Source organism: Nyctibius grandis, chromosome 4, assembly GCF_013368605.1.
Source record: "Nyctibius grandis isolate bNycGra1 chromosome 4, bNycGra1.pri, whole genome shotgun sequence".
Classification (NCBI taxonomy): Eukaryota; Metazoa; Chordata; class Aves; order Nyctibiiformes; family Nyctibiidae; genus Nyctibius; species Nyctibius grandis.
The window spans coordinates 26,026,072-26,053,118 of NC_090661.1; the positions used below are offsets into that span (position 1 = coordinate 26,026,072).

The 27,047-nt window shown below is 43.8% G+C and overlaps 1 long non-coding RNA gene across 1 annotated transcript; it reads left to right on the plus strand.

The window, feature by feature from the left end:
* Positions 1-4,729: 4,729 nt before the first annotated feature.
* Positions 4,730-25,932, plus strand: LOC137662927 (uncharacterized). The gene is made up of 5 exons (XR_011048074.1): positions 4,730-4,917; positions 6,053-6,283; positions 6,960-7,078; positions 24,085-24,186; positions 24,948-25,932. It is a non-coding gene; the product is annotated as an uncharacterized lncRNA (long non-coding RNA).
* The last annotated feature ends 1,115 nt before the right edge of the window (positions 25,933-27,047 follow it).

A 27,047-nucleotide genomic window follows, 5' to 3' on the forward strand; every position in this document is an offset into this window, starting at 1 on the left:
AGTCCCTCAGGTTTTCTTCAGTCTAGGGTGAAAAATCTGTGATCTGGCTGGACTGCTTAGTGTTTCAGTTTTTATTGTTCTGAATGTGAAACACATCAACAACAGCTTCTAGATAACAGACAAGCAGATGCTCATCTCCAAGTCTCACTTGGCTTTGAGTTTGTTGGGTATCTGAATCCGAGTCGCTAAAGGGGCTATGACAAAAACCAGCATTAATTGGTGTCGCCATTTAGCTTCTTCATCTTCTGAGTGTCTGTCTGTCTGTGCCATCACCTGAGTAACGTTCCTTGCATGATGTAATAGGAGTGGCAAATATTCTGGGTCTGGATACCAGTGCTGATGCATGGTCCTGAAGTTTTGGCTGAGTAATGACAAGGATTCAGCCAGGTGGTTTTGGTAGTAGCTGACTGGATTTACTCTGTAAGGGCTGCATTTTATTTTCTACCTGCAGCGAAGAAGATACTCTTCATCATACAGCCTGCATTTCAGTTATAATTTTTCCCAGGTTCAGCTTCCAGGGCCTACTACACATGCCTGTATATCCAATATCCCTTGTATTTTGTGCTGTTGGTATCAGGAGCCTGTCCCTTAGGTTTCCAAGGCAGCCTTATCTGATACCAGGTATGCTACAGGAGCCCTCTTAGTAGCTATTAGGTGCCATGGATGACTGGGTTGAAGTCGCAGAGGCTATTATGCTACTTAAATGGTTGGTGTAGGAGAAAGGTATAGTTAGTTGACTCAAACCGAATGCATAGTGGGAGGAAACTGAATCAGAAGTTCTAAACATGCAGTGAGAAGGAAACTTCAAACATTTTTTCTTTCCCTTTTGCAGAAACAAATACAATTCTGTAATAACCTGTGATGTGTCGTGTGAATGGGTGTGGATGTGGGTGTCTCTGTTTCATGTGTCTCCATAATGTGCTACAGATTTTTTTCTGTTTGCTTGTTTGCTCTGGACATTTCATTCAGTTCTTCTGCTGAGCCAGTAAATAGTGATCTGTGTATTGTTTTCCAGATCACGATAAAATAGCTCATGCTCGATCACTTAGGCACTGCTTGATGGAGGTGTAGCATCCACTGATTTGAGATTTACCACCTCTTGAGACTAGGAAGAGCTGGAAAAGGAAGAAAGAATGTGGTATCAATACTAATACATGCATTATAGCTTTGGGGTGATACAGAAGAGTCATTGGCATGAACTAGGTGTAGAGGCCGCCCCTATGCCAGAGCCAGAGCACACTAACAGGCTCTGCAACCTTTCCCCCCTCCCTGGGAAGGGCTTTGGCTGCCTGTGCCTATGGCCAGCTCTGATGGCCACAGCTGTATCCTGGGGTTCAGCTGCTGTCAAACAAGCTGTGTGAGAGCTGTGTGGAGCCTTGTCAGGGGTCTTCCCCCCTGGAGAGACCTAGGAGAGTGCCTGGGAGCCACTTTTAAATTCAGGCCCTTTGTCCTGAGCTGTGTTGCAGATATGCCTGGTCCCTGACCCACTGACTTGTATTCATGGCTTGACTTCAGACCTGCCCTGCCTCTGTGGACTCGTCTGGCAACTGCTGGACTGAGGCCGACCCTGGTTAGAGTCACTGGACCTGCTCTGCTTCCTTGCTTGTGTACTGTGGGCCTGCACTCTTGTTGGTGAGGGCATTGCCCTGCCTGCCCTGCTGTCACCCTCAGCCCCTTGCAGAGCAGCCCTCTCTTGCTGCTCTGACACTCTGCATCTGGCAAAGCTACCAGTGAGATACACAGGGCATCCCTAGCTTGTACTAATAAAACCTTTACAATATCACATACCACAATGCATTTTTGGAATGTATCAGAGAGGTTAAATGCTTGATTTGGAACACTAATCACCTTCTTTCTATAAAGCCAAGATCTTTTGGTACTATCAATTTAGCTGTTCAAGGTTCAAGCGGAAGGAAAAGCCTACATAATAGATGTGGGGAGACTTTCAAAAGACAAGATAGGCTTTTCATATATAATATCACAACTTCAAAGTCCACTAGTACTACTAGTACAAAGTAACTAGCACTAGTAGCACATGATTTATTCCAAAACAGTTCCATGTGCTAATGTATTTTGAGAGGTCATCTGTGCCTTTTGTGGGATTGTTTAAATATATTAGATTTATGGAAAGTTATTTAGCAGCACTCCCAGCCTTGATGGATTAATGAATTATAGAGTGGATTTATACAGTCCCAACCATACAATAGGCACAGTGTCTCACATTGCTCTGGACATGTATCACACGGTTCTGCACCACACAGTGTTTTCAAATAGGGCATCTTTATAGTTTTTATTTCCAGTCTAATCAATGGCACTGACAACACTTAAGAGATCTTGCAGTTCATTTGAGAGAAGCCTTTACCACACTTCCAGCAAGCAATAGGAACTACTCTGGTCATCTTCCATGTGTGCTGGGCTGAGCTTGTTTTACCATAGCCTTTAGGAAAGTGTTTTCCAGCTGCTCCTTTATTATCTGACCAAAGAGACTGAAAACAGAGGCCAGAACAAAAGCCTCTTACAGGTCATTGAAGGAGATATGGGGAGGCCACGTGAGGAGGGATTTTCTGGCTTTCTTGCTTCCAAAGCCCTTGCCACGTTCTGCATTCCACCTAACCCCCTAGATTCAGATGCTAGCACTACTGGGGCAATCTGTGGGTCGTTTTCCAATCAGTAAATGCAGCAGCTTGCTGGCTGGGGATGACTGACTCCTCATTGCCCAGAGATTCTCTTGACAGCAAGAAGTTCCTGCCACACTGGCTGAATGGACTTTGCTTACAATAACAGATCCTGACTTCTAAGATGAAGCCAGTAAGGAAGGAAGACTACACCAACCAAACTGGCTCCCAACATGTAAGTATCCTGAACTTTGGGAAAAACTCATCCATGCTTCTTCACAATCCCTTCTTTGTGTCCTCTTCCAGGGCAGAACAGACAGGAACTAAATGAGACAGCAATCTGCCTGTATACTTAATTAGTGCAATTTCCCTTGAGTGGCCTGTTGCTTTTAGGCATAGATGTAATCTGCTGTGCATGACATCCATATCATAGATATCAGAAATAAAGGCGGGGGAACAAGGTCTCCTGTTTCTGTACACTATATCTCATCCATTCCCCTTTGCTCATTGAGGGATTGTCCTCTACAGTCAAAACAGGATTGGGAAAAGTACTGATGGGATCTCAAAGGCACAGCCTGATAAATCTTTCTAAAATAACTACTTGGGGCAGAGGATTTCCTTTGTCTCTGTAGCCTCTCCATGCAGCAGAAACTGGGTGAGTTGTTCCAGGTGAGTGCAATTAGAAGGTCCATACTTGTGTCTACAAGGAGGGTGTAAATACCAAGAACGTGACCTTGGAAGAAGTTTTCTATTCCCTACAGAAGCTGTACGATTAGCAACTCAAGAAGCAGTTAGAAGCACATCACTGAAGAAGAAAATTTATTATGTAGTAAGTATTGCACTTGTGTAACATTGCCAACAGCACCCTAGTAAGACAACCAGGTATTTGAGATAGATAGCTCCCAGTTCAACAAACCCACTTGTCTTACTGTATCTGCACTGCTGCAGACCCTCAGCTGTTCCCCTGGGCAGCAGTAGAAGTCAGCAGAGCATGAACATGTATGTTCCCTACTTGGTGCCTCCTTGCCCTGGCCTTGTTATATAGGCCTGCATATCAAAGGCCTTTGGGATTTCCTTGCCTTTTCCCTGTTCCTCTGGAAAAGATGGCATCCACTGAACTTTGCCCAATGCCTGCAGTGTTCACTGTTACACAGCTATATTCTGTCTTGTTTTCTGATAATCTCCCTCTTAGTCATTGGGACCGCTTTAGAGCGGGGGCATCTATCTGTGGGCCATGTCTTAAGAGAGAACTTGTATCATTAATTTTACCATGCCATGTTCTGGTCTCCATCTACAGGACAATCACACCAGGCTTTGTCATCTTCAAGTCTAGTGATCTGGGATCAAAGCAGCTCAGATTCATCCTGCTCCTATGAATTAGCTCCACTCAGCCAGTGAACTAGACACACCAGAGTCTAGTTCATTCAGTCAAACTGCTTTTGGACATGCAGAGTAGCATGGCAGCTCCTGACTCAAATGTAACTGTACTCTAATGTGGTCTACATATCCACCCATTACTATCAGCCATGGCTAATCCTATTATACAGTGTAAATTGTTCTACTGCTCTTCTTATTTAGTGCCTTTGTTCCTAGCCACATTTCAAAAAGATAGTTTCTTAAAGTCTGATCCCACTTCTCCATTACTGCCATTTCTGTTTCAGGGAGTAACCTGCATTGTCATATGGAATTGTTGAAAACACAAGGGGAAGCTTAGTCAAAACTTTAATTTAGAAACCAGTAAAATATGAATGATAGTTTTGCTTTCCCTGGGGATGAGGAAGAGTTAAAAATTTTAAGACAGTAAAACACTGATTCTAAATGGGGCTGCAGCCCTTTCAGATTGAACGTTCTGTCTTGATAGGTGTTTGGATGGGAAGACTTAAAGAGCTCCTAAGTAGCAATTTGGAAGGTAAGTATTAACTAGTGGTTAATACTTTATTATAGTGCTAGAGGGCACTGTACTGTTGAAGGTACTGTTTATGGATCAAATATAATAGCTAGGAGCTAGACAGTTTAATGGCTTGAGATTCTTTTGCACTTTTTGTTAGACAGACATGTTAATCCTGACAGTGTTGTAACTCATAATAATTGCACTCTTCCTGTCTCAGACATGCTATGTTTAATTCTTTGTTGTCCTGACCCTGTGGACTCCTTTCTTCTGAAGATGTGCAAGAAAATGTAAACTACTGCCATTCTGGATTGAAAAACATTCCGCGTGCAGTTTGCACTGGTGCAAATGCCTGCATGTTGTTCAGACAACATAAAGTCTGTAACGTCTGGAAGGCCATTAGCATTTGCTTGTGTAAGTACAACTGTGAGCAGCAGTGCTCCATAAAAGTGGTCTCCTATCCAGTTAGATCAGCTTTACAGTTGATAGATAAGGATGAAATGTACTTCTAACTGCTGTCAGTTCAGATAAACAGAACTAAAAATCCTTTTTTACAGAATGCCACCGGTTGTCTTCTAACACTATCACAAAGCTGGTGTCCATCTCTGTGATTTCAAACAGTTCTCACCTTGTTCACTTCAGTGTTACATGTTTCTCTAGGCAAAACTGCTTGTTTCACTTCTGCCGCTGGACTTTTAAATTGAAGATAAGATATAGTGTCACTATCTGAAAAAAATCATACCTTGTCTACAAAGTTCTTACTTTTTGCATGTTTTTTTCACACTGTTTTTTCATTAAAATGTTATTTCATAAACAAAACATTCATACATTTATCTAAAATATTATGTTGGCTTTGTGTTTAAATCAGAACTCAATTTCAAAGTTAAACATGAATTTTCACTTTTGAAAATATGTTTTGCTTTTTTTTATTCTCACTTCCATTTTTTGTAGTAGAAAGTGAAAAAAAGAAGCTGGGAATTTTACCTGCTCTTTGAAAATCTTTGTAATTATTAAATTTCCTACAAGTATTTATTTTCTTCTTAAAGTTTTGAAACCCCATGTTTTCACTTAAAAATGTCTCTTAAAGTAACTTGAGTAGTTCTCTTTTTGAACTTCAATCAGTGTTTATAATGCAAGTTCTTTCTGTATGTACAAAACCTGAGGAAAACTAAGATATTGCTGTTTCTGGCTGGTTCCAACACTCGAAATATCAGTCCCAGACTGTGATATCATGACAGCAAGCCAGACTTGAATGATGAACAGTCTGTGTTTTTACATGGCCCCAGTTAGATATCCACATGGTTAACAGATCCATTAAATCTACTGTCCAGAAGATCTGTTGCAATGGGAGAAAGTGCCCTGGGAAGGTACTTGCTGGCAGCAAGTATGTTGTGGGCTTGGACTTGGGTGACTACCCAAGTGCAGTGAAGGGACATCATGCAACTGATGGCCAGGGAGACTCAAAACTTTGAGAGTAGGCACCAATAAAGTAGATGCTGCTATAAAAGTAACAGTAAATTTTATTGCAATTTTATTTTTTCTTCTCCAGATTGTGGGAATTAACTCTGAAGAAGGAAGATCACACTGGACACCTGAGCTCTCTTCAGTGGCCTTTCCTACCCTATGGAATATGGCTTCTTTATCTTGCATAGCTGTGTCTGCAAATCCATCTTGCACGTTCCCAGGCGCCTGTTTCCAGTGCAATTTCTGCTTGGCAGTGAACTGCTGTTTTTCCTGCTTCCCCTCCCATCCCCCAGCTCATGTTCTGAGCAGCTGTGAGGTGGGCCGATCCTTCCCAGAAAAAAATCTAGCTGTTGGCCTGTCCTAGGAAGAGAATTAGCTATCCATGCTGCTCTGCATCCCATGCTTCTTTCTTCCTTCCCTTTCCCTTCTCGTCTCTGCTTCCCTTTTTACTCCCCTGCTGCTATCTTATAAACTGTAGTTCTTTCTCATTTTAATCTCTCTTCCCCCCCACCAGCTTAATGGATTGAAGATGTCAGAATAATGTAGCAAATTATTCCAAGTCCTAAGAATTCCTTCTAGAAGTGGCTGAGAATTTTTTGACATATTGGGGTTTTCTGGGGACATATTTTATGAGTGTGCTGGGTTTGATTAGAATTTCAACTTGTATCAGGAAAGTGAGAAAGACTCCAGCACTGTCTGACAGTCACCTGGAAGGTAGAAAAGGAACTTGAAGCTGGATTTACGACATTTCAGGAAGTTTCTTCTAGGTTGTATGCATCTCCCTCTCCAAAATACAAGAAATTTGAAACATGTCCACATACTGGAAAATGTTTTCCTTACTAGCTGTTGCACATCTGTGCTTTGTTTATAAGTGTTTAATTTTGATCTTAGCTCCTTATCCTACAGTTTGCTGAAGTATCTGAGTTGGGTTTTTTTTCGGTTTGTGACACTGCCAGTGGCTAAAATCTTTATAAACAAAATGTTTCTTGCAGGAGACTTCATGATTCTGTATTGCAGCGGATGGCACAGTCTTGTGTGCTACAAGATCTTGCAAAGCTGCAAAACTACTGGACTAAGACAACAAAGTTTGCTGCTCATAAGAAAGCCTCAGGTAATAGCAACTGCAATTGCTTCTAATGGACAGATACGTGCTCCTGCATTTCTGGCTTATTCAGTCCCCTTACAGCACAGTTGCATGCTCCTGGGTGCCATTTCTGGTCTATGCTTTACCCTTTTTTGAAAATATAGATGGTGACGAGCACACAGGGAAGCAGCCTAACGGCTGAAAACGGGAAATAGCCAATTAAAGGATCAAAGTCAGGGAAATTAAACCTTGAGAGGAAAGGGCATGGAACAGGGTGGGGTTGGGAAGAGCAGGATGATAGCAGCCCTCAGGGGAGACACCAGCATAGGAAATGGGAGTAGAATCAAAGAAGCAGAGGGCAAAATGCAACTGCTATCCCTTGCAGTGATTGTCTAAGAAGGCAGAGAAGCAGCACAGGAAGAGAGAAGGAGAAAAACTGTGTAACATATATAGTGATTTTGAAAGTTGTTTTAGCTAGTGCACCCTCAGAGGGGCCTACCTGTAAGTAGGGCTGTGCAAGCAGACCTTCCAGTATGGTTCGGTAGCTGAATTAGCTGCCACTGACTGCTCCCACTGTGCTTCCCAGCAGTCTCCTGGCATCACTGCACTGCCGCTTTCTCTCCCTCATTGCTGCCAGTGCCTGGCTCCCTCCTTCTCCTGGTTCCTCAATAGCCCCTATCATCTGACCTCTACTTTTGAAGTAATGCTTACTAATATCCTTACTGACATACCCCTGCTTTTGACAAGCTAGATCCTTGTTTTTAATGCCTTGACTACATGTAGTTTGTGACCCTGTTTAACTAAACCAGATATTTTTAACTTGGTGCAGCGTGGGAGTGAGAATATTCATACTTTGGATTAAGGGGAGCCTACACTTACTCTGCTTCAGTCAGTATGAGGTGACTTGGACAGCACTGAAATAGGGCATTCCAAAGATAAAATAAGAGTGTCCTTCCTGGCTGGGCTTTGCTGAGCCTTTTTTTTTTTAGGAATGAGCTCTTACTGTGCATAGGCTAAAGTTACCCAAGAGACACTTCTGTTTTAAAAGGTTTTTCACGGAAAATGAGATGTTTACAAAACAGGGAAAATACTGAAATGTTTGTTTGGGTTGATTTTTCCCCCTGAATCATTTTAAATGACAATATGCAAAGCAAAGTAATTTTTCTTGTATGGCCCACTGTTTCAGCAAAGCACTAACAGAAGACACTTGATCTAGAAATTAAGATAAGTTGCTTCAATCAGTACTAAGTAGCAGGTGCCCTTAGTGATTAAATGTAATAAAGTATTTCCATTATTCTATTAAGCTTTATGTCAGCAGTTGTCATAGTTCCTCTCATAACCTGAAATACTGTGAAAACATGTTCAGAACAACATTTCAGAATCTTGTAATGAATGCTTTCTGAAAGTGAGGAATATAAGGATTTACACTTCATAGAAAACTTATAAAATTTGTCTTTGGTGTATAGCAGATTAAAAAACAGGAATTGAAATATTTTCTTTTCCTGTGAAGGATGAAGTATTAGGTTTGATATAGTACAATGTATTGCTGACACAGTGTAGATGCTATTCTGCTTCTTTATTTACTGTATTATATGTGAAGAACACAGAAGTGCCTTTCTGCTGAGTAGTGTGCTCTTTCCCTGCCCTTTGGTGCTTATCACATGTATTGAGGGTGTTGGGGAAAAAAACCCAACACCCTAAGCCCATTACACAGCAAGATAATTTATTATAGCAGTAGATACAGAAAGAGAAAAGCAACAGAAAAAATACTTGAATGATGATAGGTCAGTACCCCGGGCTTTTAGCTGCTATTTAAATTTAAATATGCACTGCAACACGAGGTAAATAGGCCAAATGAGTCTATAGAGAGCCTTGGTAACATGCAGTCTGAGACACTCATAGCAACATACCTTGCAAATTACTATGGCCTGTCTTCTTGTGGTCAGCTACTGGGAATGACTAGCCTATATCACACACTCCTGCATAAAGCATTGTGTGGAACAAAATAAAACTGTAAAAGCTGATAAAACTGTAAACAATACCTTGAGTTGGGTTATTGAGGCAACAGCAAGGGGGCTCATGCTCGGTGCATTGGGCTCTCTCCGTCCTCTCATTCATGTCATGCCTGCATTTAAGTTTGACAATGTCTTTTCTGGGTGTATATTACATTACAGAACTTGACAACTGTAGAATTCCAAGTCTGACAATCTTGTAAGTTAATAATGGACTTTTTTCTCAGAGTAACTAGGAGGGAGGCATAGACAATGACTTATCTACTTAATTGAAATCTGAGGAGTTAAGTTCTGTTTTCATTTCTGTCAGCACAATCCCAGGGAAGTCAATCATATGGAACCAAGTGTACAATTTAATCCTAAATTGTTTATTATATTCAAGATGCCTGTTTCCACACTGGGTGGGATCCTACCAATCCAAACTGAAATAATTTAACTTCTTTCTCAGCCAAGCCTTCACTGATTTAAAAAAAAAACCACATCTTTTTCCTGACAACTAGTCCAAGACCGGTGAGGTAGCAATTGTATAGGAAACAGGGGTGGGGTATGTTCCCTCTCCCACAGCCTAGCCTCTTGCAAAGTGGGAGAGAAGTGGGGAAGGCTTGTGGTAAGACATGGAACTCCTTTTGATTCATCTGCTAGCAAAATAGTAATGTGATTCCATTAATTTAGATAAATATCTAAGGGCCTGTTTCTACTTTGGCTTACATCAACTGTTTGTTATACTGATGTGTAATATAAATGTTGCCAATTCTGAGATAACAGCTCTAGTTCAGTGCCCTTTCTGGCTGCATTACTGCTCTGAGACACACTATTTGCCCAGAAATGTTAGTGAAAGAAACCCACAGGCTGTGGTCAGGAAAAATGGCATTCTTTGAAAAGGTTTCTCAAAGCTCCAGTTAGGCCCATGCTGACTGAGATCAAATAGGTGGGATCCTGGCTGCTGTTCTACATATTCAAAACAAAAAGGCAAATTCAGTGGTCATCTGACAGCAGGAATAAGACCAGTTCCTTCCATACTGCCTGGCCCCATCCAAGGATGCTGGCCCACATGCTGTCAGGCAAGGCCTGACCTGCCTGTAGTACTGAGGGGTCCTCAGGATACGCTCTGCCTGCGTCAAGCGTCAGCATTCATCTGCGGCACTGTTTTTTGATTTCTGCAGTCTGTGGTGGAAAAAACTGTAAGCAAACCGTCACGGTTTAAAGCTGGGCCAGCTATTAACCAGGTGGCAGATGCTCTCTGTTAACCCTCTCCCTCCCCCCCCCACAAGGGAAAGGGAAAGGGACAAGGGAGAGAGACTTATGGGTTGGAAAGTTAAAACAGTTTTAATAAACTATAATAATGAAAAAGAATATAATAACAATAATAATAGAAATAACCAAATATATACAAATATGTACAAAACCAAGATCAAGAGCTTGGAAATCCTCCTCAGGCAGAGTTGCTCCCCCCAGTACAGGCAGAGGGGAAAAGGCAGTACCTCCCCCCAGCACAGGCAGAGGGGAAAATGTAGTAGCTCCCCCCAGTACAGGCAGAGGGGAAAAGGCAGTACCTCCCCCCAGCACAGGCAGAGGGGAAAATGTAGTAGCTCTCCCCAGCACGGGCAGAGGGGAAAATGCAGTAGCTTCCCTGCCATCACACCTGCAGGCTTTTAACTGGAGATTTGGCAAAGCTGGTACCAATCAGTGGGAGACAGGAGGGCCCCTCCCTCCTGGGCCCCACCTCCAGGAGGCAGTGGGTTAGTGATAAGCAGGAAAGTGAGAATGACATGTATGGGATGGAATACCTTGCCGGTCAATCCTGGGTCACCTGCCCCGTCCACTCCTCCCTGCAGGTACAACCCCCTTCGGCTCTTCACTTGTAAGCAGTGAGGAATTTAGCAGTGACCTTGGTTTCTCTAAGACTAATTGGCCTGGTTTGGGCCAAACCAGGACATTCCACCCCTTATTCCATACCATTCATGTCATACTCAGATCACCACTACCTTTTCATTTTCAAATATAGATATACATATCACTAGTTTATGATTCATCTTTATGCAAAAAGTCCATCAAGTTCATTTGGTTCAGGATTGTGGGTTTCCATCTGGTTAGCAGTCTCTCAGCAGTCTTTCTGGCTAGCAGTCTCTCTTTTGTCATGGTTCGTGCCCACGGGTTGCAGGTTAAAGATGTCAGACTCGAGGAGGTTACTGGACGCCACTTGATGAAGCTAGCTCCGGTCTCATCACCACTGTCTTAACCTAAAAGACACTTATGCAGCAACAACATACAGTTCAGACTTAAGTAGTCTCACCCAGAATCAGATCACCTTCAGGGACACATCGGACTTCACCATCTTGCAACATCACCCACCAAGTACATCCAGGTCCCTGGGCAAAAGCAATCCCATGAATGGGTTTACCTTTGCCCGTTACAGGAAGAATCCAGACAGTTTTTCCCAATAGATTCCTTTCATGCACCACAGGGACTTTATCCCCTTCTACTGTATGTAGAAGGTCTGACTGAGCAGGGCCAGCTCGATTGATAGATCCCCTGGTGTTAACTAACCAGGTAGCTTGTGCCAGATGCTTATCCCAGTTTTCAAAGGTTCCACCCCCCATTGCTTTCAGGGTAGTTTTTAACAGCCCATTATACCGTTCAATTTTCCCAGAGGCTGGTGCATGATAGGGGATGTGATATACCCATTCAATGCCATGCTCTTTGGCCCAGTTGTCTATGAGACTGTTTTTGAAATGAGTCCCATTGTCCGACTCAATTCTCTCTGGCGTGCCGTGTCGCCACAAGATTTGCTTTTCGAGGCCCAGAATAGTGTTCCGGGCAGTGGCATGGGGCACAGAGTATGTTTCCAACCATCCGGTGGTCGCCTCCACCATGGTAAGCACATAGCGTTTACCCTGGCGGGTTTGAGGGAGTGTGATATAGTCAATTTGCCAGGCCTCCCCATATTTATATTTCAACCACCGCCCCCCATACCACAAAGGTTTTAACCGTTTGGCTTGCTTATTGCGGCGCATGTTTCACAATCATGGATAACCTGTGCAATAGAGTCCATGGTTTAAGTCCACCCCTCGGTCACGAGCCCATCTGTATGTTGCGTCTCTCCCTTGATGACCTGAAGTGTCATGAGCCCACCGAGCTAAAATAGTTCACCTTATGTTCCCAGTCCAAATCTATTTGGAACACTTTAGCAGCTTGATCCGCTTGTTGGTTGTTTCGATGTTCCTCAGTTGCCTGACTTTTAGGTACGTGAGCATCTACATGACGTACCTTCACGACTAGTTCCTCTAGCTGAGCAGCAATATCTTGCCACAATTCAGCAGCCCAAATAGGTTTCCCTTTGCGCTGCCAGTTGCTTCGCTTCCACTGCTTTAACCACCCCCACAAGGCATTTGCCACCATCCATGAGTCAGTATAAAGATACAGCCTTGGCCACTTTTCTCGTTTAGCAATGTCTAGAGCCAGCTGGATGGCTTTTACCTCTGCAAATTGACTTGATTCACCTTGTCCTTCTGTGGCTTCTGTGACTCGTCGTATGGGACTCCATACAGCAGCTTTCCACTTCCGATGCTTTCCTACAAGACGGCAGGATCCATCGGTGAACAGGGCATACTGCTTCTCATCCTCTGGTAGTTCATTATATGGTGGGGCTTCTTCAGCACGTGTCACCTCCTTTTCTGGTGGCATTCCGAAGTCTTTGCCTTCTGGCCAGTCCATGATCACTTCTAAGATTCCTGGGTGATTAGGGTTTCCTATTCGAGCCCTCTGTGTAATTAATGCAATCCATTTACTCCATGTAGCATCAGTTGCATGATGGGTAGTGGGAACATTACCCTTGAACATCCAGCCTAGTACTGGTAATCGAGGTGCCAGGAGAAGCTGTGCTTCAGTACCAATTACCTCTGAAGCAGCTCTAACTCCTTCATATGCTGCCAGTATCTCTTTTTCAGTTGGAGTGTAATTGGCCTCGGAGCCCTTGTATCCTCGACTCCAAAATCCTAGGGGTCAACCTCGAGTCTCCCCTGGCACTTTCTGCCAGAGGCTCCAGGTAGGACCATTGTCCCCAGCTGAGGTGTAGAGCACATTTTTAACATCTTGTCCATACGGACTGGTCCAAGGGCTACTGCATGCACAATCTCTTGTTTAATCTGTTCAAAAGCCTGTCGTTGTTCAGGGCCCCACTGAAAATCATTCTTCTTTCTGGTCACTTGATAAGAGGGCGTACAATCTGGCTGTAATCTGGAATATGCATTCTCCAGAAACCCACAACGCCTAAGAAGGCTTGTGTTTCCTTTTGTTAGTTGGTGGGGACATGGCTTGTTATTTTGTTGATCACCTCTATCGGGATCTGGCGACGCCCATCTTGCCATTTAATCCCTAAAAACTGGATCTCCCGGGCAGGTCCCTTGACCTTGCCCCTTTTTATGGCAAAACCAGCTTGCAGAAGAATTTGGATTATTTTCTCTCCTTTGTCAAAAACTTCTGCTGCTGTATCACCCCACACAATGATGTCATCAATGTATTGCAAATGTTCTGGAGCTCCACCCTTTCTAGTGCAGTCTGGATCAGTCCATGGCAAATAGTAGGACTGTGTTTCCACCCTGGGGCAGTCGATTCCAGGTGTACTGGATACCTCTCAGGTAAAAGCAAACTGTGGCCTGCACTTTGGTGCCAAAGGAATAGAGAAAAATGCATTAGCTATGTCTATGGTGGCGTACCACTTGGCTGCCTTTGACTCCAGTTCGTATTGAAGTTCTAGCATGTCTGGCACAGCAGCACTCAGCGGTGGCGTAACTTCATTTAGGCCACGATAGTCCACAGTTAATCTCCATTCTCCATCAGACTTTCGCACTGGCCATATAGGACTATTAAAGGGTGAGCGAGTCTTGCCAATCACTCCTTGATTTTCTAATTGTCTAATCAGTTTATGAATGGGGATCAGGGAGTCTCGATTGGTGCAATATTGTCGTCGGTGCACTGTCGTTGTAGCAATTGGCACCTGTTGTTCTTCAACCTTCAGCAACCCCACAACAGAAGGATCTTCTGAGAGGCCAGGCAAGGTAGACAGCTGTTTAATGTCCTCAGTCTCTACAGCTGCTATACCAAAGGCCCATCTATACCCTTTTGGGTCCTTAAAATACCCTCTCTTGAGGTAGTCTATGCCAAGGATGCACGGAGCATCTGGGCCAGTCACAATGGGGTGCTTTTTCCATTCATTTTTAGTTAGGCTCACTTCGGCCTCCAATACAGATAACACTTGAGATCCTCCTGTTACTCCTGAAATACTGATAGGTTCTGCCCCTTTATGATCCGATGGCATTAGGGTGCACTGTGCACCAGTGTCTACTAGGGCTCGATACCTTTGTGGTTTTAATGTGCCAGGCCATCGAATCCACACAGTCCAATAAATCTGGTTGTCCCTCTCCTCCACCTGGCTGGAGGCAGGGCCCCCCTAATTAAGAAATGGATTCATGCTGCTCACAGGGACTGGACCTTCATTTCTCCTATTCACACTTGGGAAAAAGTGATTTGAGGCCCATCTCCCCTGACTGGGGTCCTGCTCACTGGTAACTGGAGCAGCCATCCTCCTAGAAAAATTCTGTCTGGTATTTCTTTTAGCTTGCAACTCACGTACTCGTGCCTGTAGGGTACTGGTAGGTTGTCCATGCCATCTGCTCATGTCCTCCCCATAACCACGCAGGGCAAACCACAGGATACCTCGTGATGTGTTCCTTTTCCTTTGAGCTGGTCCTGTAGGAGAACGTTTTCTCTTAACAGCTGCAACGCGCGCCTGTGTAGGTAGAGAGTCAAGTTTATTCTCGATCCTGGACAGTTTGTCTGACAGTTGTTTAAATGAGTCCTTGTTCTCCTTAGTCAGTTTTTCCACAGCCGAGATGCGTGCCTGCAGTGGGGAAGAAATACTATCTTCATACTGTCGCATACAGTTAGCCATTTCGCCCACACTAGATCGTGCCATAGCATCTTCTCCCCATACTAATATTGACAATGTATGGGTATATGTCGGTGGAGCATTCTTCACAACCTTCCGGAACATGGATCGGTTGCATTCCACTTCATCAGGATCTACAGGATCTACAATGTCCTGAGGGTGTTTATAAATGATCTCTTGCACAGCTAGTTGTCTAAGGTAGTTAATACCTTTTTCTATAGTGGTCCATTTGCTTAGGTGGCTCATAACATCATCTTTATAGGGATACCTGCTCTTTACAGCTGACAAGAGTCGCCTCCAGAGACTGACAGTGTTTGACTTTCTTGCGAGCGCTTTATCAATACCACCATCTCTGGACAGGGATCCCAACTGTCTGGCTTCTCTGCCATCTAATTGCATGCTGTCTGCCCCATTATCCCAGCATCGGAGCAACCAGGTAATAATAGGTTCACCGTCATAACGGCTGAAGTCTTTCCTTATATTTCTCAGGTCCTTCAGGGATAAGGAGTGGTAGGTTATCTCTACGTCCGAGTCCTCTTGTGATAGTTCTGCTTTAGAAGGGCCTTTCTTCTGTGATGGGTCTGTTTTAAAAGGACGATCGAGGAAACCCCCATCTGTGTCAGGCCCTAACTCTGCCTGAGAAGGGCCCTCACCTGGGTCATATGATGGCTCTGCCTTAGAAGGCTCTGAGTCATCATCCTTCACTTCATGAGCTGATTTCTTTTGGTATTTCTTCCTGGTTACAGGAGCAATTGGTAGAGATTCGATAGATGCTGGAGTCTGAGTAGATGCAGTGGCTGTCGTGGGAGTGCTGAGAGTCTGAGTAGCTACAGTGGCCATCTTGGGGGGTGTAGCAGCTGTGGTATAGGCTGCCGAGATGTTAGTGGGTTTAGTGGCTGTAGTGGCAGTACACACTGTAGGGTCTGAGGTGGCTGCATGACACCTACAACTGTCCCTGCACTGATATTTAATCTTATCCCACATCAGAAACACATTCAGGACAACCAAAAATAAAAACATGCCACCTAGATAGCACCATCCTAATTTCGCAAAATCTGGTGGAATCAGCTTGGCAGAAAAGGAGAAGGTGCTATTTCCCGAAGTAAAACTGGAAGTGTAATCATTAACAGAATCAGCTAAAGGACGCCTGGAGCGTGCAGATGAAGTCGCTGCTACTGATTCGCGATTAAAGCTGCCCATCATTGTGTCATAGAGATAAGAGATCGGAATATTAACTGCCCAGTTTATCACAGCATAAATCAGTATCAAACCCCATACCAAAACAATACATTTCGACCAGTGCCCACTGCTAAACTGCATGTAAACATTCATAAGAAGCAAGCAATAACACAGTGCCCACGGCAGGTAAGGCATCATTGCAATACTCAATTGTGAAAGAAACTCCATAAAAAGATGAGATAACACAGCATTCAAAAATGACATCACCATCTTCACTATCTGTTTTAACTTTCCAACCCCTCCTAAATCTCAAAGGAAGAAATCTGATATTCTCTCAGCTGAGCTCCCTGTGTCTCCTCCCACCAGAGCCAGGATTCAACTTATCAGAGCAACCTGTTGGAGCTTCTCTCGAGCCCCACCCCACGTTGGACACCAATAAATCTGTCACGGTTTAAAGCTGGGCCAGCTATTAACCAGGTGGCAGATGCTCTCTGTTAACCCTCCCCCCCCCCCCCCCCCCGCCACAAGGGAAAGGGAAAGGGAAAAGGGAGAGAGACTTATGGGTTGGAAAGTTAAAACAGTTTTAATAAACTATAATAATGAAAAAGAATATAATAACAATAATAATAGAAATAACCAAATATATACAAATATGTACAAAACCAAGATCAAGAGCTTGGAAATCCTCCTCAGGCAGAGTTGCTCCCCCCAGTACAGGCAGAGGGGAAAAGGCAGTACCTCCCCCCAGCACAGGCAGAGGGGAAAATGTAGTAGCTCTCCCCAGCACGGGCAGAGGGGAAAATGCAGTAGCTTCCCTGCCATCACACCTGCAGGCTTTTAACTGGAGATTTGGCAAAGCTGGTACCAATCAGTGGGAGACAGGAGGGCCCCTCCCTCCTGGGCCCCACCTCCAGGAGGCAGTGGGTTAGTGATAAGCAGGAAAGTGAGAATGACATGTATGGGATGGAATACCTTGCCGGTCAATCCTGGGTCACCTGCCCCGTCCACTCCTCCCTGCAGGTACAACCCCCTTCGGCTCTTCACTTGTAAGCAGTGAGGAATTTAGCAGTGACCTTGGTTTCTCTAAGACTAATTGGCCTTGTTTGGGCCAAACCAGGACACAAACCAAAAGTATACCAGGCTTTCCCAAGTCTGTGAAAGCCTCCTGGATACATGAGTCTCTCAGACCACAACACAGGGAAAGAAATTAAGCCAGGTTTCCCATATTCTCAGGAGGTGGCTTTCCTGGTGGACCATTAGGAGGAAGATAGTACTATAGAAAGTCTAGTCTCAAAACACAGGTATGCCTCTGGCCTGAATGCAGGATGATGAAGACCGTGTTTTTTGGAAAAGTCATAGACCAGCTGAGGTCAAAAGGGACTTCTGGAGGTCATCCAGTCCAGACCCCCCAGTCAAAGCAGGGTCAACTTTGTTTAGGTTACTCAGGGCTTTGTATCCACTCAAGTTTTGAATATCTCTGAGAATGGAGATATACCTCCATTTCTTGGGGAACCTATTCCATTGTTTAACTCCCCCATTATGAATTTTTTTCCCCTGATATCTAGCTGGAATTTCTCATGTTGCAGCTTGTGTTCATTGTCTCTCAGACTGTCACTGTGTCCCTCTGAGGAAAGTCTAGCTCAGTTTCCTCTATGAATTCCCATTATATAATCAAAGACAGCAATAATATCTCCCCCTAACCTCCTTCTATTATGGTGAAGAAACCCAGCTCGCTCAGCCTTTCCTTGGCTGTCAAGTGCTTTGGCTCTCCTCTTAATTAATGTGGCCTCTGTTGTCAGTGTCCCTCTTGTGCTGGGGTCCCAAAACTGACACAGTACTGCAAGGGTAGTCTCACCAGTGCCAAACAGGGGAGAATAATCATCCCTGACTAGCTAACTCCACTCTTGCTAATACAGTTCTGTACGTGGTTGGCTGCCTTTGATGCAAAGGTATGTTGCTGGGTCATGTTAGATTTGTCTTCCATTAGAATCCCCAGGCCCTTGTCTGCAAAGCTGCTTTCTATCCAGCTGGTGCCCTCTGGCTGAAAGAATTCACTGGCTGTGGTCAGGACAAATGGCATTGACTGAAATATAGATTCTCAAACTGCTGCTCTTGCATGGGATTATCCTGTACCAGCTGCAGGACTTTGAATTTGTCTTTCTTGAAGCTCCATCAGGTTTCTCTCAACCCATTTTTCCAGCCTGTCAATGTTGCTTTGAATAATAGCCCTGTCCTCTAGCATCCAAAACTGGTACGATCCACAAAATTGCTGAGGTGTGCTCTGTCCCAAAGTCCAGTTTATTAACATAGACAACACTTCACATTAAAAAGTATTGTCCTCAGTATTGATCCCTAGGGATCACTAGTCACCAGGCACAACCCTTTGACCCTGGAAATTCCTCCTATTTTCCATTTACTTCATAGCCTACCTGTTCAAACCAAATCTCACCAGTTTTGCTACGAGGATGCGGTGGGAGACAGTGTTAAAGACATTTCTGTACTCAAGGCAAAACAGTATTCACCACTGTCCTCTCATCCACAAGCAGGGCATATAATTTGCTAAAAAATGGTCACTTCATGACGAAATCCAGACATCAGTCCTCACGGAGAGGCAGTGCTAAGCATGTTCTCAGTGTTCCCTGGCTTCTGCCTTCCTTCCAGAGGTCTTCCATGTATGATATCAGTTCCAGCACATAACTCCATTCTTCCAGGCCTCAAAATTATACACTAGTTTCTCATGCAGAACTCAGCTTCCACATGCTTTCCTTCTCGAGTTAATAATAAAGGAAAGATCCCAAGAACTTGGGAAAGTGTGTCGCAAACCACCGTCACATGTAGGAAGTCTCCTTTTGGCCTCACTGGATAGTGTTTTGCTTCTATCCAGTCTCTGCATATAATGTGAAGATGATATTGTCCTTCAGTGGGGCTTTCCCACTGAAAGGAAATGCTCTGTGTCAACCTGATAATATCAGTTTATCTTGCACACACTACTAGAGATGTTTATCCCTCTATCTATCTCCTAGCATCCTGGTAAGTCTCTCTCCCATTTGTCTCTAATGTACTAAGTAGTGTGATCTTTAGAAAAGAAAACACCTTCAATTATCATTATTACTAAGATGTCTGGAGATGCTGATGAAGTTCATGATGCTGCTATGGCTGGTGGTATCTAAACATACTTAACCCAGACATTTTTTAGCTAAATAAGACAAAGGAAAGACAAGATGAAAACACAGTATTGAAGCAGCTTGCACAATATTGTTCAAATCAGGAGCAGAACCAGGATCCAGGGATTTAAAATCTGTTTGATCACCTGCTAGACCACAGTTCCTGTAAATACCCTGTGGTTGTTGTCCACATGCCTGGGTTGCTAGTCCAGGCCATAGAATGCCTTTTATATTTCTTTAATCTCTTGTTGGTGCCCCAAAGTTACCCAGCTCCTCCTAACAGCTACCAAACCTAGGGTCACATAATTCACCTCACAGGAACACAGGAGTTGTGTAACTAGATCTTAATCCCTGCTCTTGCAGACATTTCTAGAACCCAGGTCCTATGCATACCAAGCTTTAGGTATTAGGATTTAGTATTCAGTGCTGTGTGTCTCCATGCTATACATACCATAGTTGTACATTGGTGTCAGGAGAACCCGATTCTGAAAATGTGTGGATTCTCCGGCCTTTGGCAGGCCAAATCTTCCTCTATTACCTGCAGAAGAATGACTTCTCTTGCTGGTCCTGCAAGTACATTTTTCTTCCCTTTCAAAATTTAAATTACTGTATTCTGCCAAAATTTCCCTCAAGAAAAGACAAAAATATTCCTGGCACAGTGTGATTAATCCCAGGAGCTTTAGCTAAGGTGTGCCTTCCAGATATCTATTTCCCCTGCAAAATCACCCTGGACATAGCAATAAACGCAGCGTGCATTCAGCCACTGAATTAGTGTCCATGAAACCCTGTGTAAGGGGAGCTGGGGTGCTGGTGCTGTATGTTTACTCTGAGTTGTGGGTTTGGATTTTGCAGCACCTAGAGGTGAACCCTGGCTGGAGAAAAAATGACCCAAGAACATGCTTCTGCTACTGCCACAACCTTAAGGGGCAGAAAAACAAAAGCAAGCAGGAGCCCAGGCTGGCCTTGAAATGCTGAGTTGGGCTTTCGGAAGGAAAGGAGAGGATGAGGTGATTGGATTGTTTAAACAGCTGCAATGAATCAGCAGCTCTCTTCCCCTGCCCTCCTCTTGCTGCACAGCAGCCCCCTCCATGCCAAGTAAAACAGAGTAATCCCAAAAAGTGCAATCTACCACAGTGCAGCCAAATCACACCACAGGACAGAACCAGTCCACAAACTAGAGAGAAAGGAAAGAGATGTTTTCAGATGAGATATGAAGCTGGTGTGATAGTGGATTTCTTAACAGGAACTGCAAAGAAGATTTGTACCAGCAGCCAAGAAGAACAGGAGAAAAAAGAGAGAGGGAAATCCAGAAAAGGAAAGGGCCAAACTTAGCTTTGCTGTAAGCAGAGCCAGCTGAGCTAATCACAGTGAAAGTTCCCCTCAGTTACAGCAGGATGAGATGTGCTACTGCTGCCATTTGCAAGTTGTGGCTCCTGCTTTAGCTGGTTAGCCCAACCAGCTAACAAGCTGCTGCTCACTAATGGGGCAGCTGCTTTGTCCTGAGTCAGCAGAGCTCTCTGGGAGCTTACAGCCTCTGGGGCCATACTTGGGTCACAACAAAAAGTTTAGAAGCTTGTAAGAATCACACAGATTAAAGGAGGAGCTTGGGGGCTGCTGTCCCATGTGGATCAAAGCAGTGATTTGAGGAGAACCCCAAATATGAAGATCCATAGGAAATCAGTGCAAGAAACAGGTGAGTGAATGTTTCTAATGCTCAATATACAGTAGCACTCAGCTTATTGCTACAAGGCATCTAATCTTCGCCCTGCACCCCACCCTCTTCTCAGCCGCTCAGCTCAGCTTTTTGTCTGGCTGCAGCACAATCTGTTAGGCCAGTGCCCACTTAAGGATAGTTATTGCAGGGAGTGCAGTTAGAGTCTTTGTAATTGCTCAGCTGATGGTGTAATGGTCTCTCTGAGGATTCAGCCCAGCAACAGTAATGATACAGCTGGCTTGTCTGGCCTGATGGGATCATTTCCACTTTATTATAACTGTGATTTTCAGCTCAATAATTCCAGAGTATTTTTAGACCCTTTGAGATGAAAAAATGTGCTGAATTTACAATGTTGGCTTTTTTGTTTTGTTTTTGTTCCCTCTTAACTGGTGACCAGGAGAAAAATAAATTTCCAAGCAAAGTCAGGCAGGGATCCCCCAGATCAGCTTTCTTCCTGCACCCTTTCCAGAAAAGAAGGTAACTCTCAGCAAGCTGCTGAAAGAGGTCAGTATGTTTCTGGGGATGAACTGGGAGCCTAGGCATAAAATAAAGCGAGGAGGAATTTCAGCTGAGACCACCTTCCATTCTGCCATCTTATAGAAAAAATCTACCACAGAGAGGTGAGGGGTGAACTTCACTCGTTCATTTAAAACAAGACCATAAGAATCTCTGACCAGAAAACTGTAGGAAACAACACAGTCCTAACTGTCACCACCGGCAGCCATCCTTTTCAACCTCCGGTTGCTAGAATCACCTCAATAGCCCTGTGCTTCCTCCAGGTCATTTGTCTCCCATGAGTCCCCAAAAGAAAAAGAAAATGGTTGCCCCTTGGCAGCTCCCAGAAGACACTTCCTCCTTGGCATGTGATAGAGCATGACAGCACTAACTTGTTTCTCTTGCACCTGTTTGACATGGGATAAAACCATGCCCTGCTAGATCTAGGGGAGGGGGATACAGCTGTGAAAGCTACTTCTCCTTTGTCATGTATAGATCAGCAAGGGATACCCTGTCAATTGTCATTTCTGTGTATGTCTGCTTCATGTTTTAGTATTGAAGCCCAGAGCCTCAGGCATCTATTGGATTTTATTTAAAGGCTTTATTGGATTTTATGAACCTCATATACACCAGAGAGACCATAGGAGACATGTCCTAGTGATATCCGCAATAACCAATTAAAATCCCAGTCATGTTTTAACTCCATTTTCAACAAACTATAGAGACACAACCCTCTTCTCTATAGGGTGAACAGAGATCTCGTTAACTACATTTAATTGAGAGTGGCAGCTAGTGGATTTTATACATTAGGGAGCACTTCTGTAGACATCGCATCTTTCAAATGCATACACTGACAAATTATAATGAATCCCATGATCGATACAGAATCATCTTTCTTGTTTCCAGTGTTGCTTCAGTTCCAAGGTTACTTGAATAGACGAGCTTCAGTTAATAAAAATCACATTTTCTTCACCCTACAATATTTTTTGCACACTGACTCTTATTCTTTTCTCTTTCTTTTGGCATCGTCTTTATCAATTCACCCTTCAAAATAACCTAAAAAATTCTTTTTTTTCCCCCTGCTTCATTTTGAGGATTTCAAAGATCTCAGGAGCTGCAGACAATATTCTTTTTAAGTGTATGCTATTGTTTCTATTTTAGAGAAGGAAATTAAGGGAAAGCACAGTTAGGCGTTTCTCACGCTATGTGGCACACAGGAAGGCAGTGGTTAAGCTGTGAACTGAGCTCTGAAGCCCCAGGACACACAGCATAGCACTAATACTCAACTATCTTTCCTCGATAATTCATTAGAGATTCCAGGGAAGGTGTGTGAGATCCTTCATGTTATTGAGTGAGAAAACCCACCACGAATGTCATTTGAGGTCAATAATCCACTGAATGCAATTAAAAGGTAGTGGGAAGAGCAGCCATATGGCATGCGTGCTCATAGGCAGACACATACACACACCCACATACACACACAAATGGATATGCCTTCGTATACCCTACTGTGACTGAGTCACAGTAATTCCTTAATTCACATGCCCTTGAAAACCGTATGAATGGGGAAGTATATGAGAACACAGTACATTAGAGACTGCTTAAGACGGTGGCAGTCTTTCTTCAATGGACTGTACTAACCCAGTTAATTCTATGAGCGTCAGTCTTTCTTCGGTCATTTCATATATAGTCTTTAGAGAATCATATTCACCATTGTAGGTCAGCTTCACCCCATGGATTATCTCTTCTTATAGATGTTAATTCCCTTTTGAGCATGATAGCTTTGTAAAAGTAGTTACATACTTCCTTCAGGACTTTCTAAGCCCCATTTTGATGTATGTTCAGAGCTTTGAAAACATCTGCTTTCTTACTGAAATGCTTCAGGCTTGGTCTCTGTTTGAAGTTTAATTGTTTTGGAAAGTTTGAAGAAATTCTTGTGTTCATGTTTTTGGGTCAGGAGAAAATGAATGTCTGTTTGAAAGTCTAGCAATTGTATCACACTGGGGACATGCAGGTAGCAGATTCCTCCCTAGCAGTGAAAGGACTGGGAGCAGGAGGGCCAAGTCACACCTCCTGCCTCTCTTCCTGATCCTTGTCCTCACTGTCTTGCCATCTTGGAGCAGTTACAGGAGCTACAGCTTGTGCTTATGAAAAGCTGAAGGCAGGGTGGCTCCCTGGCAGGAAAGAAGTGTGAGGCAGCTGCCAGGCTTTCATGCCATCAGCTCAATGGCTAATTGTTTGCATAGCTTCACCTTTCCCAGTGATCTTCCCATGTCCTGTGTTCCTCATGTGGTTCCCATTAAGGTCAGGATGGGGGAAGGGAAGCATGTGAATTACTGCAGTATTTACTCTCACTTATCATGCCAAAGCTTGGAGTGCTCTGTGGTATAGATGCTGTGGGGAGTTGCAAGCAGTGCACAAAGACAGTGTTTGAGTGTTTTTAACTGCATTGATTGAAAGGCAGAAATCTCCCTTTCCCATCCCTTCGCAAAATCCTGACCTTCTCCTTTTCTTACTGCAAGCTGCACAATAAGGAACACGAAGTTGACTCAAAACTGCATGAGAACTAGATCTTCCATCCAGCTGAAAAGAACATGACAATATGAACAAAGTGATCAATCCAGGTAATATGGCTAATATTTCCAGGTGGAAGAGACTGCGACTGCCAGCAGAATCAGCATGAGCTCACACCCACAACTGGGCAAGAGGCTGATCTCCCTCTGTCTCTCCTTCTTACTCTGTGCTCTATGGCTGGCCTAAGGAACAAACTGCTCAGCTGATCTCTTCCTGAGACACTTCTCTGGCAATTGGTGAACCTCTCAGAGTATCTCAGTTGTCATCTGGCCCCTTCTGGGCATAAAATTAACAAGGTCTTTCAACACTTCACATGTAAAATTACTTTCAGGTAGTTCAAGTAGGTTTTCTTTCCCCTCCTTTTCCTTTCTGTGGGTGGGTATTCCTTGCCTTTAACGTCAGAGGTGGGGGTAACTGGCAAAGCAAGTTAAAGTCTAGGACTATTTGTCTGCTCACTGGTCACTGCATTTTACTGGAGATGCTGCAATTGTTGAAGTTGGGAGGATAGTCCTCTCAGTTTTTTGGGTCCAATGATCCTGTTCTTATATGTGGCTCCAAAATGTGGAGCCAAAGTGTTGAATACTCTTCTGCTAAGTAGATTCCAGATTAGAAAGGGTACTGGATCTAGGTCAGAGACCCAGAGCACCTTGATACAGATAGATGTTGAAAGCTTGAAAGGGAGATGGTTACAAACCTCACAGCTGGGTTTCCCTAGACAAACTCCTTATCCTCCTCATGCTTAGTCTTTCTTTGATGGATGAAAAGGCAATGTTATATGTATGGAGTAATTTTCTTTATGTTACATGGATAGGTTTCTGTTGGGGTTTCACCAACTTGCATGAAAGAAGAAGCTGCCCAGACTAAAGATGACAAGAAGGCGGCAAAATCAGATCAAGTGAAAGCTCTCCCCTTTGACAGAGACACCTGAAGAAGTGGTCCCACACAGTCTTTGTGTATATTACAAGCCTCTAACACAGGGGTTGTTCCTAAAGAGGAGGCTTTGTGTCTCCCTCCAGATTCCTTGGGGGATGATTTACAATGGGGCAGTTCATAAACTGGCCTATCTCCACATATGCCAAGAAAAAGAGAGAAGGAAAATCAAGGAGAGGAAGGCAGAAAAGTTCACCTTCTAGTATCTGCATGGACTAGAAATGAATCACGAGATAGGCACAGCTCCAGCAGTAGCCTACATATTGACTATTTTGTATCACGAACTTCACCTTGTGATGGCATGGCAGTATTATCCTGACATTTCCTTTGGAGGCTGAACTGTTATGCAAGTCTTCGCACTCTAAAGCTAGACTGGTGCAGTGCTCTTTGTACAAAGCAAATTGGTGCTACGGGTCTGGAGTGCATCTGGGACTGGGCCCATCAGTGCTTGTGTGTTGTGCAACTGTTGTATGCCCGGGTATGAGTACAGGTGAGGTGACAAGCAGGTACATCAGTGGGGCTAGATTGTACCTGTAGGTATAAAAGCCAGCTGGAAGCTAAAGCAAAGTATCAGCATTTTCAGCCTGTTCATGATTTCCAGCTGGACTGATTTCATACTCTTACCTTTTTCAGCAGAACTATGATGCTCAATGCAATAGCACCCACACGCCCTGTTATGGTCAGTGAAAATGAGTATGTGTATAAAAAGCCACCTGCTGTAAACAGCTTTAGCTCTAAAGGAGAGCACGTGGGCCTCCCACAGGCAGAATGGACAGTGCAGAGTACTGGAGGAGTAGAAGCCAGGATGCCTAGGTCCCAGTCTCAGATCTGATTGTGTGAAATTGCTTTTTTTTTTTCAAATAAAGATGCCTACATGCTTCCCTAATAGCCTAAGAACATCAGTCATACAACATTAAAAAATTTCTAAAAATATATTGTTCTGTGAAAATCTGTTTTTAATTAACGTTACAGCTCTGAAAAGCAATCTGATGAAACAAACTTATAGCCACATTGGACTAGTGACGCCTGGCTTTCTGCAATTCTCTCAAGATTGACAGGGTTCTCTGATGTGTGATAAGATGTAAGTAGCTTTCAAAGATTTTCTCACAGTGGGAGCATTTAAAACAATATTCTCTCCCATGGAGTCTCTGGTATCTGCTAAGTCCCAAGCTCACACTGCAGTTTTACTTCAGCACAGGATGGGTGCACTTAGCAGGGTTTCTTTCCTGTACCCAGCCACTGATTTTTTCCTAACTTGTACAAGCTGCATAGTTTGGGGCCAAAAACCCCTGTTCAATTTGGTTTAAACTGGGCAGCAGAATCAAAGTTTTCCTGGGATGATAACTGGACAAAAGGAGAACTGGGTTTCTTATGCCTTGTTTCTTTAGTAAACCAGGCTAAAAACAACTTTGAATGAAAAATTCCAACCAGCTCCATTCACTACTTGGCATACCATCAAAAGTTGCTCCCTTGCTATAGAGAAATAGGGCTTCATGGCTTCATGGCTTCATGAAGCTTAAAGAATGGGCTGTAGCCTATACTGTTATACAGACTATATTGTCTCAGATTTCTATTTGTCAGGGTCACCAACAGTAGGATAAAAAGACAATAGCTGGTAATAGGATTTTCTGGGAATATTTCTGAGTCTGTATTAGTGCGCTGGGGTGGCAGTGGGAGGGGATGAAGGGGGCAATTTTATGGGTTTTAATCTTCCTGAATACATAGAAAAACACCTGCAATTTGTTAGCAAGTCAGTAGTGGACTAGCAGTTCTGACATTTCCAAGAAGGTTAGGAATGAAACCCATAACTAATCACAGTTTGTGGGGAGGACGTAGTGATGCTTTGTCATGGACTGGGCCTGTGCCTTTCAGTGTGATTCTGCAGCAACCCCAAATTCCAGCAGCAAAGCCTTGCATCTGTCTCACACATGGTGCGTTTTCCTCCCACATCTCCTGATGAAGATTTGCTTGGTAAAGGAGA